Genomic DNA, 16,150 nt, shown 5'->3' with positions numbered 1-16,150 from the left:
AAGCTGGGAGTGGTAACTTACATCTGTAATCCCAGCAGCTGAGGAGGGCAAGAGAAGAGGATCCGAATTCAAAGCCAGCCTCAGTGACTTAGTGAGGCCCTAAGCAACTTAGTGAGACCTTGTCTCTAAATAAAATACAAAAAGGGGTGGGGATGTGACTCAGTGGTTAAGGGCCCCTGAGTGCAATCTCTGCTACCAAAAAAAGAAGAAAAAAAAAATAACCAAAGAATGTTGAATGTTTATCCAGTGTAATTATACTCTTTTTTATTTTAATTTTTTATTTGTTTTAATTTGTTATACATGAGAGTAGAATGCATTTATGCACTTTGATATATCATACATAGATGGGATATAATTTCATTTTATTGAATGTACATGTTGCAGAATCATATTGGTCATGTAGTCACATATATACATACAGTAATAATATCTGTTTCATTCCCCTATCTTTCTTATCCCCCCATTCTCTTCCCTCCCCTCCCATCACTTCCCCCTACTTAATCTAAGGTAACACTATTCTTCCCTAGTGCCCCTGCCTTATTGTGAATTAGCATCTGCATATTAGAGAAAATAGTCAGCCTTTGGTTCTGTGGGATTGGCTTATTTCACTTAGCATGATATTTTCCAACTTCAATCATTTACTGGCAAATGCCATAATTTCACTCTTCTTTAAAGCTGAGTAATATTCCATTGAGTATATATACCACATTTTCTTTATCCATTCATCTATTGAGGGACACCTAGATTGATTCCATAGTCTAGCTATTGTGAATTGATCTGCTATAAACATGGATGTGGCTGCATTACTATAGTATGTTGATTTTAAATCCTTTGGGTATAAAACAAGGATGGGATATCTGGGTCAAAGGGTGGTTCCCTTCCTAGTTTTCTGAGGACTCTCCATACTGCTTTCCATAGTGGTTGTACCAATTTGCAGATACATTGATACATGTATAACTATTAGAGTGTATACAAGGTAAACTTTCATCACTGGATAGATGAATGATGGAAGGATGGATTATATGTATCAGTTACCTTTGAAAAAATATGAGCTTCTTAACTACTGTGTGTGTGAGAAATTAGATATTGAATTAGTTTTGAGTTGAGCAATAATTTCTGAATCATTTGCAAACATTTTTAAACTCTAATTTTTTTATTCCAAGCAATAGTAAAATTTTATATAATAAATAATGTTCATAACTTTTTGATACTTATTATGCTAAGATTTTATTTTGACTCCTAAATATTACCTGTTTTTAATATATATGTAGACATTAAATTGGAGCATTCCCAATTGGTTTCTTGGAAAAATTTCTGATGAGTAAGATGAATTTTGAATGTTAATTCTCACTACACTAATAATGTACCAGATGCCCCTGATTGAATGGACTAATTTTTTTCTTTCTTGCTTTTGGCTATGATCATTTTGGACCTGTTGTAAGACACCATGGGAAACAGACAAGCCTGTTTTATTAATTTGTCACAAACCACATGGATATTATGTTAGTGAGCCAAAAATTTTGAAGAGTCCTGATGAACACTGAATCCCAGTTTTTTGTAATATGTAGGTCATGGACAATTATTGCAGTGTGAGTTCCCTAAATATCTTAGTCGTAACATGTACTTTTTGTATCTCAACTCTTTTTATTCACAATCTCTTAATATTCACACTCCTTTAGTCAAGAGAACACACATGAATTTTTAAATATCTCTTGAGTTTGTATGTTCTAGGCCATTGGGGTTATCTCTGTCAACACTAGTGAATTTTAGAAAGGAAGATGTGGAGATAAATAATGGATGCACACTAACCAAGACAGACATTCTAAGGTGATTCTTAAGCTTAATTCCCCAATAGCAGCCTTGTTGGTTTGGTTCTTAGAAAAGGACACATTTTTAGACTTCTGTTCATTAAGGATTCTGGCTAAGTAAAGCCAAAGTTTTATTATAGAATATTCTAAACATGATTAAACATGTAATATTTTAGTTCCAATTTATTTTAGTGAAAAAGAAATTGGGAAAAAGTTAAAACTAGGGTAATTAATTAGGCAGCATTTAAAAGATTTTGAAAGTTAAATAGAATTTAAGACAGATATTTATAAGGCTATAAATAAAAATTATTCTATGAAAAACTGTTACTACTGAACCTGCCAACTTTTTCAAAGAAAGGTATGTAATAGAAAATATCTTTTGCAACGAAGTATACGTGGCATGTAGACCATTTCTAGCCAGAATTCTTTTTCCCATGTCAAGATATAATTGATAAATTTGTTTCTTATGTTAGGGAAGGCTCTGGTTAACATTTGAAATCAAAGTTCAAACACATCTTCCAACATCACTTTGTCCTGCTCCCAATCAAACTCTCCTCTTTTCTCCCATGTGCGTAGCTCAGCTTGACTTCAAATTGTCTTGAAGTCAGAGACAGTTCTGCACAGTAAGGAAGTAAATTGGAGCTTTGGTCATGGGCATTCAATCTCACAACAGGGAGAAACTAAAAGGGCAGAAAGATATCACAGCAGTCAGAAGGAAAAAAAAAGATTTCGAAAATTCCAAAAAATATGTTGAAAAACATGAACTGGAATACCTGATTCCATTTTTTAGGCTCACAGTCAATATTCTGAATCATTATTGAAAAATTATTGAATGCAAAGCATTTTAATGGACTTTTATTGCTAATTCATGTTGAACCACCCTGGAGAAAATGCTCAGGCTGATCTCCTCTCCTGCTTGTTGAGGAAATACCTGGGTTGAAGAAAAATCAACTTCATCAATAAACATATGTATGTATGTGCCAACACAAAGGTGACAAACTCTTAGATTCTTTCAAATCTCTACAAAAACAACAAAATTAGTGGCAGGCTGGGCCTCCTAGCTGTCTGCCTTTCCCACACTGGGGTTCTTTTACTGACAAGAAGCTGTGATTTGTGTTACCAAAAAATGTCAGCTCCTAATTTGGATGAAGCAGAGATGAATTATACATAGATCATTAGAAGCAGTGTAGTCTGTAGTAAATGAAAAATCTCAACAAAATTCAACCCTGACATGTGGAGGGCCTTGAACAAGTCAATCAGCATTCTTCTGCGGCAACTAATTCAAAAAAATGGGACTGTGCCAAAAACTAATTACTAATGTATGCCTATCAATTATTTTGAGTTACTCTTAGTAAAAATATCAAAAAAGATAAATCCTCTATAATGACCATTATTTAGTTTACTTTAAGACCAAAATATGGTTCTCCTTCTATATTCTTCCTGATTCTTTGAGTCATTGTTGCCCAACTGTTCCTGTCTGATTTATTTCTTAAATGATCATTTCTACTGATTTTCTGGCCATCTCTCATAGGATATTTTATGCCATTTCCTGTTTAGAAAATTAACAAATAGAAGCTGGGGGTGGAAAGTTCTTTCTGCATCATTCTAATGTTTATGCCAAGAAATAGGAATATTCTAGTTAAGAAGAAGGGCATGTTACTTCTTTTTTCAGGGACAGAGACGGGAAATAAATGGTCTCATTCTTTGATCTCCACTAGAAGTTCCATGCCACTACTGATTTTAAATTCTGAACAAATTTTTAAAGGTATATTGATTTTTTATGCCTTTATTTTATTTATTTATTTTTATGTGGTGCTAAAGATTGAACCCAGTGCTTCACATGTGCTAAGCAAGCACCCTACCACAGAGCTACAACCCCAGCCCCAATTTTTTTTAACATGTAAAAGTCTTTTACTCCCATAGAGAAATCCAGGCACAGTATAGGGCTGGGAGTAGAAATAAAAAAAATAAATAAATAACACAGTACAATGTAAACACACAAGACACATGAGGATAGGTTGTTCAACTAAGAATCCAAACAGCCTAGTATCACAGGATTTTTAAATTCCAGGTGGGGGACACTGAGATAGAATGGCAATTATTAGAAACCCAAAATCCAGAAAGCAATAAAGCCAAAAGAACTCAATGTCACCTGTAAGAGAAATGACACTGAGGATTGTGCCAGGAATTCTAGTCTCGTGGACAAGCATCTCTGAAATGTATCAACTGGGTAGCCAAGAAGTGAAACTAAAGATAAATGTTATCTTACAAAATGTATCTTCTGCCCCAGGAAGAAACAAAAGATTCATACTTTACCTGTATACTATTGAATCACAAGTCCTATATCACATGCATCATCAACAGAATAAACAGGTTTTGTATAATACAATTTTCATGTGAAGAAATGGAGCTAAGACTGGTAGCTTTTTTCCCACAATGCCTTTATTTTATTTATTTGTATGTGGTGCCAGGGGTCAAACCCAGTGCCTCATGCATGCTAGGCAAGTGCTCTCCCACTGAACCACAATCCCAGCCCCAAGACTGGTAGTTTTTTAAGCCTATTTATACATAAAAGGTGAACCTATACTCATATTTACCAATTGTTTTCTTTGGGAGCCCTGAGAAGACAGTGCATGAAGGAACAGAAACCATTAGAATTGACACAATTGATTTCAGTCAAATGTCTTTTTAAAAGCCATAAATAGAGAAATATAGTCTGAGCCACAGAAGGAAAACAAGACAAATGAAGTTTTCATAAACTAAAGTCTCCTTGCCTTGGGCATTTTTCATATGGGAACTATTGCATTACATTAAATATTTAGTCATTTATTTAAGATGTTTTTTCACATTTTGAATGTATACCATCATCATAAACATCAAAGCACAATAGGAAAGCTGAATAGGACAAACCAAACTGGCCATCAATTGATAATTTATTTTTATCTATGTCTGAATATGAAATGTAAGGATTGTATTAGGGGGTTGGGGGATTAAGAAGAGAATTAGAATATTAGAATGAGCAATGTATGTCATTTGAAGATCTGGTCAAGAATGACCAGTGACTGACCACTAAAGCTTCCACCTATAATTGAAAATACTGAAATTGCTCGATTTTGAGTTCTCTCACCCACAGCAAAACCCCCGGAAGCCCAGCTGTCATTGTTTTGGCACAGATGGTATTGCTGCTTCTCCTGCCAAGCCTACACACTTCCTTTGCCTTCCTCAGTTATTTTTACAACCCAACCAGTCCTCCCTTCAGCTCTTCCTGCTGTCTCTGAGGTACAGTCCTCCTAAGAGTTCCTACCCAGCTTGCTTATGCTTCATGAGAATAGCTAAAATTTAGTGGCCATGAGAATTATCTGTTATTATTCTTTTTATAAAGGTAACATACAGGAGGACCTCATATGGCAGCACAGCCATGGGGGACATAGTGCACTCCACACACAGCTCCCTGGAATGACATCCACAGGGACTATGAAGTGAAGGCTCTCCCCAGGAGCACTGAGAGGCAGTGGCTCTGATCTCTGTGTTGACAGAAGTACAAAGAGTTTAAAAAACACATGAAACTGCTTGTCTCTTCCCAAACATCTTCCAGTTTTCTTCTTTTAAATAAGAGTGCAAATCACTTTTGTATTTTCAAGTCATCCAAAAAAAAAAAAAAAAACCTGTGGAATACAACCTCTTTCCTCTTTCCCCACACATTATTAAAGAACTAAAGAAGAAGAAAACTTAAGTATCTAATTTCTCTTGCCAAAGATAATATTTCAAAAATGAGGAAAGGTGTTGAGTTATCTTATTTTTTTTTTGTTTTGTTTTTCAACTGGTATACTGACCACAGATCAACAAGAGTTCTTATTTTTAATATGCAAATATACAAATTGCATTTTGTAGAAGAGTATTTCACTTTTTTGAATATTCTTCATTATTAGGCTGAGTGGCAATTTTAATTCATCTAGTTAAATAATTCCAGAGTCTAAGTGGTTCTATTCACATATACTAATCTTAAAAAGATTTTTTGGATTTTCTTTACCCATTCCCAAATTTAATATGGGTCAATTATTCAGAGGTGCTGTTGTAAATCTGAGCATAATATCTACCTAAACAATAATCCCCTTATATTATTAAGACAATAAAGGACCCAGAAGATGATCTGTCTCCGTCTCATAGTCCCCAAGCATAACCAGTAACAAGAAGGAAGTCACAAGTACCAGAAGTCTCACTGATGGCCCCAATCTGAGGGAAGTCATCTGGTTAGGAAGAATTTAGCCAAGACAGAGCATATGGAATGTCCTTCTGGGTGTTAAACCCCTTTCTCCACAATGGAGAGTCAACATGGCAAAAGCCAAAAGAACTCTCAAATCACCACACTTTGCTTTTTCCTCAAAGGAGTTAGAAAAGCCCTGTTACAACTCTGCAAAAAAAAAAAAAATAATAATATATATATATATAGAGAGAGAGAGAGATAGATAGATAGATATATCCCACCACAAATTCTTGATGGATTGAATAACAAAAAAAGGAGAAGTGAAAACCTCATTTAAAGGCTAGGGATAATTTGAAAACTCTACATGAAGATCATTTGCTTTGTTGCAATTAAATGGCACCAGAATCATCTGGAAATTATCTTAAATTTTGACCTCTACAGAAATAAAGGCAGAGAAATATGTGGAGAAGGAGGTGGGGGGGGGGCTTCTAGAAATGAATGTGTAGTAAAATTGAAATGGTGGACTTGCCTTGACCCAGGGCAACAACCTGGAATTCAGGAGCATCTCCCAAGGGGGTGGGATAGGGATCCTATATGGATGTCTCCATGGGGCACACAGAGGGAGTTCTCAGACATCTCCCACAGCCCAGTGCTGTCCCCTGGTTCAAGACTTTCTGCTGGGTTTCTCTTGCTTCAATACAGCTCTGTTGGCCTGGGTCTTAAGAAAACTCAAGCCTAGCTATCTTCTCCAGGTGTCTGTCTACCTGGCTCCCAGAAAGACTCTGAAACATTTCACTCCCACCCAGTTAAGAAGTCTTCTCCTCAATTCTTACCTTATCATCCGTGGAAATATCTGCCCGATTCCTGCCTTTGGAGTTTTTCAGACACAAGGTGAGCACAGACTTCCTCATTTTGCAAAACGGCTTCCACTTTATGAAGGGTTATTTTGAGTTCCCTCTTCCAGCCTTCTTACTTGGCTTAAGGAAAAAGGAATAAACTATGCTCCCATTTCTGTGAGTCAGAGGATAATACCTAAGTATTAACTTCTATGCCTAAAAATTCCTCTCAAAGATCCATTGATTAATCTCTAGTCCCCTCTCATATAGACTACAATTGAGTGATGGTAACAGATCTACAGAAACACCTGATAAATGCCTGTGGCAGAGATATGTCCAGCACATTTTTTAAAATCATGAAGTCTTCACCCATTGATCTCAATAAACTTTAGGGCTTAGCCAATTTTCTGAAGTATAAGGCGGAAATTCTATTTACCTTCTGTTATGTAATGTTTGAGATACTTTGTTTAGAACCTTTGTGGCTACATAATTTGGATTGATCTAACTCATATTTGTTAAAATAGAATACATTGCTTTTTTTCAAATATTAGGAATAGCATAGGATATAACTACACTATTTTCTCACAGACAGGCCATAGATTTCAGTCTTTTGGTTTAATGGTTTACTTAAACATCAAACAAGAAATTCCCTCCTTTTTACTAGTTAAAACAGACAATTCTTGCTTACTTCACTGATTTTTGATGTCACATAAATTCATTCTTGCTAACTTCACTGATTTTTGATGTCACATAAATTGAATCTTCTCCTATAATTCCAAATTGTCTTAAATATATATATATATATATATATACACACACACACACACACACACACACATGTGTGTGGATATATATCCATATATATCCTTATATATATGGTCTAGTAGATGTATCTTTTAAATGTCTTGCTTTTCCTTCAAAATTAAACAAAACTCTTATGCTGAACAGACTATAGATGCCTATATGCACAGACTTACAGATAAATTTGAAGTCAAAAATAAGAACATCATTTTACAGAAAATTTGTGACCTAAGTTGTGTGACTTAAAGCAAAGCTCTCAATTTCTACAGACCACATTTTCTTAAATATACAATAGATATAACAGATGTCCTTCAAAATCCATTTCTCCCTCTTCTTTCTAGAAATACAGCTAGAATAAATTTCCCAGGGTCTCTTGGAATTAAATGTGGCCATGTGGCTGAGTTCTAGTCAATGGAATATGAGTAAAAGTTATGTGTTCCTTGGACACCATCCCACAAAAACCTCTAGGTATCTCTTCTTGCTGTACTCTCTTTGTGTATTCTTCTGGCTAGCTAGAATGCAGATGAACCTCAAGGAGACTTACACAGCCCTGCTGACTAGATAAAAGCCAAGTACCTTCCTGGAATGTCTCAGTGTCTTTATTCATTTCAAAGACATCAAACACTGCCTAGACCACTTTGCTTCTGCCCTTGTTGGTGCCCTTGATAAGCTCCCTAAGCTGGCTGGATCTCCAGGTAAATACCCAGGTCTGCATGGTCCCCAAATGCCACTTTTGTCTCTGCAACACACTCTGCTTTCACATTTACATGAAATTTCACACTGTACCTGTAGTGTCTGGCCATATGAATGATTATTGCAGGGCAGACCAAACAACCTGGAAGTGCTGAAGAGTTCAAGCTCTATAGGATGAAACTGACCACTGAGAAATATAAAATAGGAACTGAGGAAGGTAATTCTTTACCACTTTCTCCCTGACAGGGATAGCTCCTGGGTATGGTCTCTCACTGCAGTCCTTCCAGAGAAGTCACATACTTTCAGCACACACCACTGTGTCTCCTGGTGTGACATCACATCCAGTATAGTAATACCCTGAGTTATCCCATTACTCTTGGCTTTCCTTGCCTCATCTCAGACCTTTGAGAGCCAGTCTGACTATACTCACTCACACAGTGTTGGAGGATGAACAAATCCAAGCTTACATTGTGTATGAGCCATCCTATATTTTTGAAAAACTACAGCAATTACTGATACCATAAAAGACACTATACCTAAGTAAGGACCAGCCTTGTAGTAAAAAACACACTACTGCAATTGACATCTAAACTCCTCATTTATTTGCAGTGTGACCTTAGAAGATTACCTAACTTTTTGTGGCACAGGTTGCTCAGCTATAAAATGAAGACTAATAATTGTTATGCAACTGTGAATGTAGATCAGTGGTAGAGAGCTTGCCTAGCTTGCATAAGACACTGGGTTCAATCCCCAACACCACCAAAGTTGGGGGGGGGGGTCTCATATAGAGTTGTGATGAAAATTAAATGAGGTAATACACGAAAAACACTTAGTATAGTTACTGATAAGTAGTAGAAAGTGGTCAGTAGCTATTGTTATTATCATCATTATTCTAAGGTCTGTTTTCTAATTATTTATTTTTTATGATTCTGTGAAATTTCTACACCATCATTCCAAAGAACATGGTGGCTCTCCTGTCTTTGTTTCATGGTTTTTCTTCTTCACATCCCTCCTCTCAAAATATCCACTTTAAAATAGAACTTGTACAGTCTTTTGAAGGACACCACTGCTTATTCCTGTGCTAACAATCTCACAGTAGTTATGTAATTCACAGGTACACAGTCTCAAGTTACCAAGTTCAACTTACCATAGTTGAACACAGCAATCTGACTTTTCTAATTACCTAAATCTTCACTTTTCTAATGCATTACTTTGATCCCTCATCCTCTGCTTGAGGAAATTTTTGTTTTTAAAGAGCAATTTTTGGCCTTTGGGGAGAAGTATTACATATTTGGAGTTGTATATATTTGAAATCTACATATTTTCCCCCATTTGATGCAAATTTGCTCTCTTCATGGCCACTCCAACTTTGGTTAAAGAAATGGCTCCATACAGAGAGGCTCTCTATGCTGGGCTCCTTTTCCTCTAACGTGCCTTGAAAATGTCCAAAGGAAACTCTCCTGAATCCAGCTGCTGTATGTGTTTCCTACTGACTCATATTCAGTATTCTTCATTACTCCTTAGTTCTTATTTGATGTCCTTTGCTTTTGCGTTCCTGCCTTCTCCCATGGTCTACTTCTGTTCCAGAGTGGAGCTACTCCAACACATGTCTATTTTAGGGACAGAGTTTCCACCATGGAAGTCAATGTACCAATTATTTTTCATGAATTAGCTCTTTTTCTTTGTTTAAAGAGTCAGAATGATTAACAGTAACATGATGGAGAATATATTTATCTTATTCGTCAGAATATTTGAAGTAAGAAAAATGTGATGACAACTCTAGGTCAACAGCTTTAAAAGCATGAATTTTAAATGAACAAAAACTTTCCCTATTGTGAGAAGGGAACCGTTTAGCAGAAAGAACAAGGACACAAATACTTGTGCTCCACATCTGATTCTGCAGAAACAGTAACTGAAACTCCCCAAGGACGTGGAGCCTGCTGTGCCCTCTCCTTCCTTCTTGATACCATGCTTGTGTTTCAGTTTTAAGTCTGGATTCAGAGACCATCTTCACTTATTAGCCATGTCATTTTTGGCAAATGATGTAAACCTTTTGAGTTCCAACCTTTCACTGTAACATATGAATAGTGTCTACTTCCACAGGTTATTTGGCAAATCAAATGTGACAATATGTTTAGAAAATTCTAGCACATGACCTGTCAAGTATTAGTACTCAATAATGTAGCATGTTGGTCTCCTCTTCCCTTTCCTTGCTCTTCATCTCCTTGTAGTTCATTGAAATTAAGAGTCAGAGCTGAGCATGATCAGGAAAGTAAGGCCATGTCGGATTCTAAGTAAACAACGCCATTCTCATCTCCTTGCCTTCTTTCTAGATAGGCAAGCATAAAATTTGGCCTGAAAGGCAGAATTTAGAGCTACACAATTGGCTAAAACACAATTTTATCAATCTAAAGAACAGAAAAAGAAAATGTTGAAAAAATAAACATCTTTAGAGATTTGTTGGACAATATAAAAATGTCTAAAATATATAAGCAAAGTCACAGAACAGATAAAAGAAGATAGCAGAAAAAAATATTATAAGTAAAACTGGCTAAAAATTTCTCAAGTGTGTTAAAAAATAAAAATTTACAGATTCAGAAATTTTGGAGATTCCCAAGCAGGGTAACCATGAAGAAAACAATAGCTAGGTATGTAATAGTTGAACTGCTGAAAACCAAAGATGACAAGTAAACTTAGAAAGCAGCCAAAGGAAAGTGACACATTATGTACAGGGCTATAATAATTTGGATCACCATTAACTTCTCATTAAAAATTCTGAAGACTCAAAGATATGGAATAATATCTTTACAGGCTAAAACAATAAGACTATCAACACATTGTTATTTAATATCCAGTGAAAATATTCTTCAAGTACAAAAGCAAAATGAGGATATTTTTAGGCAAAATAAAACATTGTCAGCAGAACTGGACTAAAAGAAATACTAGGGGCTGGGGTTGTAGCTCAGTGGTAGAACGTTGTTTGCCTAGCATGTGTGAGGCACTAGGTTTGAGGGACACCAACAAATTTTGTGAAGCACCTTTCTTCCATAAATTTGAAGAGGTAGGAGGTGAAAGAAGAAAGAACCATTATGAAAAAACTAGTAGGAGAAGGTCACCTAACTGAAGTTAGTCCTACCAAAAGCATGTAGAAACCAACTCACAGTCTAATAGAGTCTTTATAGGGAGGAATAAAGCACCTCACTCTACTCTTGTATATTCTAAGTTCATCTCTTTGGTGTCCCTTTCTGATGGAACTCAACAAAAAACCACGTAACAAGGGAACTTATCATGCAGCCTACAGCATATGTCTCACCAAAGGTCAAAGATGGAGAAAGGAGCCAATATGGCAGTCATTGGTGACATGAGGCTACTTAGTATTTGAAATGTATCTAGTCTGAATTGAGGTGTGCTATGTGTTAAATAGACTATATAGATTCCAAAGAATTACTAGGAAAAACAAAATGAACATGAAATATCTTACTAACAATTATTTTCTTTGCAAATTGTGTTGGTAATCCTTTGGGTTAAATGAAAATATATTAAAATTAATTTCTCTATTTGTTTTTAAAAAAGAAAAAAAGAAGTAAAGGAGAACAAGGTAACATTCCGTATCTTTACTATAGTACTATATATAATCATTTATATGTTGTCATTTTTTTATATTTGTGTTGTCAAAATTCATATAACTATAAAACTAAATAGGGCACGTTTACTATATAGAAATTATATCTCAATAAACATGACTTTAAAAAGAAATCTAGTTCATGAAGTATTTTAACAGTATTGGGCACATACTAACCACCTGATAAATAATGGCTATTATTATGATTCATTAAAACAACCAGCATCAGATTGTTTCATAGTGGAGTAGGGATGGGGATCATGGGAGGAATAGATGAACTCTAGATAGGGCAAAGGGGTGGGAGAGGAAGGGAGGGGGCATGGGGTTAGAAATGATGTTGGAATGAGGGGGTCATCATTATCCAAAGCATATGTATAAAGACATGAATGGTGTGAAAATACTTTGTACACTACCAGAGATAAGAAAAAAAGTGCTATACTTTTAAAAAGAAAGAGATTAAAGTCCTTCAATATACAGAAAGCAAAAATTGAGAGATTAAAGGAGAAATAGAAAATTCTACCATCTTTGTCAGAGATTTTCATACCCCTTATAGCACATGATAAAAACAATTCACAGAGAGTTCATAGTTGATCTAATTAATATTTATCAAACACTTTGATTTAATTGAAATTTAAAGAAACACCCAACATGATTTGTGCTAGTTGTTTGAAATTTCACATACTCAATTAGTTCTCAGTGAAAATAAAGCCAGAATACAATAGAGTATTATTTTCAAACCACCAAGGAAAAAAAAATAAATAGCAATGTAGAATTTTTTGCAGAGTTGAAATCATCATTTAAGAGTGAGGGTAAAAAATGATATTATCAAATATTCAGAGTATGAAAGCTTGACATCCACAGACCTGAACTAAAAGTATTGTTAAAGTATGTATACAACCAAAATAAATAGAAAAACAGGGGATAATAAAGCATTAACTACTATAATAGCTAAATAAAAATAAGTCAGTGTGTTCTAAATGATAAAAATTTTCATATAATAATAGCCCCATTAAGGAAGAATGTTCAGTGTATACTTAAAGTTTAATGATACCTTTGTCACATTTAGAAAAATTATGGAAAAACTAAATAATGGAAGCCCTCTTTTTTAAAGATTATAAATAAAATGTATCTTAATTTTTTGAATAACAAAATAAAAATATAATATCTAGCTTTTAATTGGCAAAATAGTGAACTTTATCAATATATCAGGAAGCAAGGGCGGTGACAAGAACAGCAGCCACAAAACAGAGAGTAGGGCTCAAATATATGAATACTCACCAAAAAAAGTGATATTCAAAGTACAGAAATTATTAATTGATTTTTCCCAATTCTAGCCTTTATTGATTCTAGCATATAATATGCTTTCACAAACATCTAATTAGAGCAAAGACAAATTAAAATGGTGAAAATAAAGGGAAAGAACTAAGACACAATCAAACACTAATTTTGCAAAAAATTTTTGATGACAATATTAATATCAAGCAAAGTAAGATCAAAAGTCATTAACAAGATACAGAAGAACTCAATACAGGAACAAAAGGAGCAAACCCCTAAGAAGATAAAATATTCACTAACTGTGCCCTCACTGCATGGGCATAAATACATAAAGCAAAAACTTTTAATTACTTTTATAAGACACAGAATTCATTTTATTAGACACATACATTCCATTACTAACTGAAGAACTTATAATTAAAAGATCCCAGATAAATCAGTAAAATCCTGTTCTCTCTTTATGAAATGATGGTATTCATACTCTCTTACTAAAACTTCAATGTTTTTCTTTTTAACTACTATAAAGTTTAATAAACAGATGCATACCTAAATACATACACCTCTCTATATTCACATTTGTATGTTTATACATATTGATACTAACAGAAGATGAGAGGAAAAGAAGAAAACGCAAAATAAAAAAAGAAGCTCTATTATAAAGTTCATGTATCATCAGGTATGAAAAAAGAGATGAATACGAAGGAGAGGTAGATGTGGGTGGGGGGGCACAGAAGTCATGATGGAGATGGGGAAACAGAATAGAAAGAGCTATTCACAAAAACGAGGATCCAAGGGCCTACAAATAATAAACAAAAACATTTTCATTGGTAGCTTGTATTCTTTAAATCGTATAGTAAATAGGAACTAACATTCCTGACTATTTTATAAACAGATTATCAACAAGTCTGGTTTTCTGATTATGTGTTTGTTTTGATACTGGGTATTGAACCCAAAGGCACTTTACCACTAAGCCACATCCCCAACCCTTTTTTGTTATTTTGAGACAGAGTCACTAATTGCTGAGGCTAACCTCAAATTTGTGATCCTCCTGACCCAGCCTCCAAAATCTCTAGGATTACAGGCATGCGCCCCCACATCCAGCTAGCATGTCTGTATTAACAGGCATGATCCTTGACTTTAAAGTGTTTCCTGAAGTCTCTTTCTCTTTTTAAATATATACAAACAAGGGAAATTTATTCCTCACAAATCTGGTGGCGGGAAGTCTAAGATCAAGGCCAACAGGATTGGTGTCTAGTGAAGGCTGCTCTCTCCTTCCAAGATGGCAGCTTGCTACATCCTCTGGAGTGGAGGAATACTCTAACCTCACATGGCAGAAGGGACAGAAGAACAAGAGAGTAGCCTTGAGCCCTTTTATAAGAGTGCTAATCTCATTCAACTCAGTTCCTCCAGGTACTAGCATAGGGCTAGGCATAAAATAGATATTCAGTACTCTATTACTCAATGGAATTTAGAAGGCATTGGAGTGCCTAAATGGATCTCAAATGAAAAAGAAAAAATGTCGTATGTTGTGAAGAATAGCAAACGTCTGTCTCACCACCCATCATACACTCAAATTAGTAGTGCCCAGCTTAGAGGTAAAATGTGTGACACACACTTAAGCCAAAAGTGTGCTACACATATCCTTTGCTTCAGTGATGGGCATGTGCCCCAGTGAGAGACGATGAGATACGAGAAGGAATCCTGGAACAAAGTTTCTTGCCCTTTGACTTAATATTTGAAGACCAGACCACAAAAGAGATTAACAACTACTGACGATCCTGAGTAAAGTGTCCTCCTGGAGTCAAAGTTAACCAAGACAATGTGCACATAAGCGATGAGAAAAGAGTTCCCAGCTCCGGTGGCATTGGTTGAGCCTCTATATCTAGCTAGCCCACACCAGTATATCAGTCAGTTTTATTTGAAATCAGCTCATAGCAAAGAAGAAAAAAGGGAATCATATGGATTTTTCTACATATCACACTTCTTAATTTTCAATTTTCTTTGCTCTCCCCAGATCTTATTAATATAACTCCTTTCTTCATTTATTTGCGAATCACTGCTGTCTTCTTTATTCTCTGTGAGTTTGCACTTCTATCCCTATCCAAATGTACGTGTGACTGCAGAATGTGAGTTGTCCTGAAACATAATCTCCTCAGGAAAGGATTCTGTCTCTTTCATTTCATACTCACAGAGCCTACATGGATAAATTTTGGAACATAGTAGGTAAACACCCTAATTATGGGAAGAGTGTGGAGTTGTGAAGAGAGCTGCAGAGAAAACACATCTCCAAACTAGTCACTTTGTTTATATTACAGAACATCTTAGTATCTCGGTATCTTCATAGGTAAAATAGGCATAATAATGCATTGTTTGTGACAGCTGTGAGAATTAAATCATGTTTGCAACATATCTAAGTGATCCCTAGCTCACAGAAAGTTCTCAATAATAGTTTTTCAACCTCATCCCTAATAAACATTATATATGTGGATAAATCAAGTTAGAGATAATGAGAATGTGAAAGAGGACCACAGGTGCAAGCAAAAAAGAACAAATTTAGGAAATAATGTAAATGCAAAAACAACGGATGTGGGTAAGGAACTAAATGGGGTGAAAAGTATAGAAAATTAAATTTAACCTAGAAGATTTGAAGAGTTAGGGACACCAGTGATGATGTTTATCATGGAACATAAGCACAGATAATATTGATAGCTTGTTAAAAATAAATCCTATCCAAAATTCTAACAATGTAAATAACTGACAGTAGCAATGATAAACTGTAATTTAACTGCTAAGAACTTTTTAGTTGTATTCTCCTTCTCTGTTAGAGGCCCCATCAGCCATTCTAGTAAGTAACTGCCCAAATTAATATAAATATCCAGCTCATCAATACACAATATAATAACACAGAGCA

The sequence above is a fragment of the Spermophilus citellus genome (genome assembly GCF_964194105.1).
Source record: "Spermophilus citellus genome assembly, chromosome: 1".
NCBI lineage: Eukaryota > Metazoa > Chordata > Mammalia > Rodentia > Sciuridae > Spermophilus > Spermophilus citellus.
Note: the sequence above shows the minus strand (reverse complement) of the source record.